Here is a 2,089-nt window from a genome sequence, read left to right as displayed (position 1 = left end):
CGTACTGAATTGAGCCTAGAGTGATGTCTGCCAACTTTCTAGAAAATTGGTCCAGATTTCTATATAGCTCCCACATATAGTTTCGTCCGATTTCATGTAAATGGTGCACCAATGTCGCTATATATCCTTCGATTTGCACGAAATTTGGCATAATGTACTGAATTGAGCCTAGAGTGATGTCTGCCAGGTTTCTAGAAAATCGGTCCAGATTTCTATATAGCTCCCACGTATAGTTTCGTCCGATTTCATGTAAATGGTGCACCAAAGTCGCTATATATCTTTCGATTTGCACGAAATTTGGCATAACGAACTGAATTGAACCTAGAGTGATGTCTGCCTTGTTTCGTGAAAATCGGTCCAGATTTAGATATAGCTCCCTTTTATTATAGATTGATTTTAAGTAATTGACGCACCATGGAACCAATAGGAACAAAATGTTCTGAAAGTAGTATAACCTAACCTGTGACAACTTTGTTTGAAATCGCTTAATATTTGGATACAGCTTCCATTTATATTTTCGCCCGATTTCAAGTAAATTGGGCATCAAACTCCTCATGTTAGTCAGATTGACATCAAATTTTGCACAACGTACAAAATTGAGCATAGAATTACGTAGTTGTGTTTTCTAGAAGTACAGACATAGCCCAACGGATGACCTATTTATATTTGTTTGAAGTCGATTTACAAACTTTATGCATAGATCTAGGTAGATTCACATTTAGATAAATATCACATATTTTACACATATTTTTTCATCAAATTTCATGTTAATAGTCCTGTTACCCATAGTGGTGAAGGGTATCATATAGTCGGCCCCGTCCGACTTTACTACTTTCCTTACTGGTTTTATATATGATTGTGCTTTGCCAAACATTATCAAATGCCTTGGCAAAATCTGAGGTAACTGTCAGTTATTAAGAGCGCGAGTCACATATTCTTCGAAGACCATCAGGGCATGGGATGTCGAATGATAATTTCAGAGAGTACCAAATATTCAAAAAGCTTACCTAACCCTGAGAGTAAGCTATTGTTATTGCCCTTTTCTATGAAACCGGAAAATAGCCCAAATTTCTGCAATGATTGAAGATAATGCAGTCCAATGCAGTACCAGTGGTCTTCCTTAACATAAAGTCTACTTGTGAGCTACCTTGGACTTGTTTATAGTACCATTTTTACAAATATGCATAATGGTTCAGCTTTTGATGGTCAGTATAAACTTTTAAATTGTAGACCTTCGCCTTATTATTCTATATTAAAGTGTTCGTAGAGAATCACAGTGGAATAATTTTCTTTTATTCCTTGTAATTTATACAACATGCAAAAAGGAGATACACGTTGTTAGCATTTCGGTATCACTTTGAGGATGGCAAGTATCTAGCTCATAAATTACAAAATTATCATGTGTTCATAATCATATTTACGGTCATAGTTATTTGTTTTTATGACTGAATCATAATTTTGAAGAGTTTTTCGTTCTCAGTTGTTTTTTTGTAGTCATGCGTGCGGTTCCGTAAAGTGTTTTGAAAATTAGATTTACTCATGGCATAACGTCGGATAAAATCACAAAGATCTTAAAGTTGCAATAAACGCAGTTTATTTGAATAACTTCACAACAACAATTCCTCTTTCATTTTCTATTTTGTTATTGTCGTACAATTCTTGTTAAACGTCATTCCTCTTTCTTTGTTATTCCCTCGCCTGTATATGTGTTGTTGTTATTCCTCTTTCTTTGTTATTCATCGCCTGTATATGTGTTGTTGTTATTCCTCTTTCTTTGTTATTCCCTCGCCTGTATATGTGTTGTTGTTATTGTAAGTTTGTTTACTCAAGTTTGTTGTTGTTATTGTTCACTCAGTAAGTTTGTTGTTGTTATTGTTACTCAATGTGTTTGTTGCATTGGTAGATTGTTCGTGATCTAGGTGTTACCAGATCGTCTAGAAACTTCTGTAGCGACAGGCAGGGCTCATATAAATAGAGGGAATGGAAAGGCAGTGAGTCAGTTGTGAATCAGATCGCGAATTGAAACCGTCGTGTAAAGTAAAGTGCAAAGTAAAGTTGTGTGAATAAAATCATTGTAATAATCGTAATC

The sequence above is a fragment of the Musca vetustissima genome, unplaced genomic scaffold (assembly GCF_032173495.1).
Source record: "Musca vetustissima isolate MV318-11 ecotype Yass unplaced genomic scaffold, APGP_CSIRO_Mvet_v1 utg52245, whole genome shotgun sequence".
NCBI lineage: Eukaryota > Metazoa > Arthropoda > Insecta > Diptera > Muscidae > Musca > Musca vetustissima.
The sequence above is the reverse complement of the archived record's forward strand: the minus strand, read 5'-3'. Positions refer to the sequence as shown.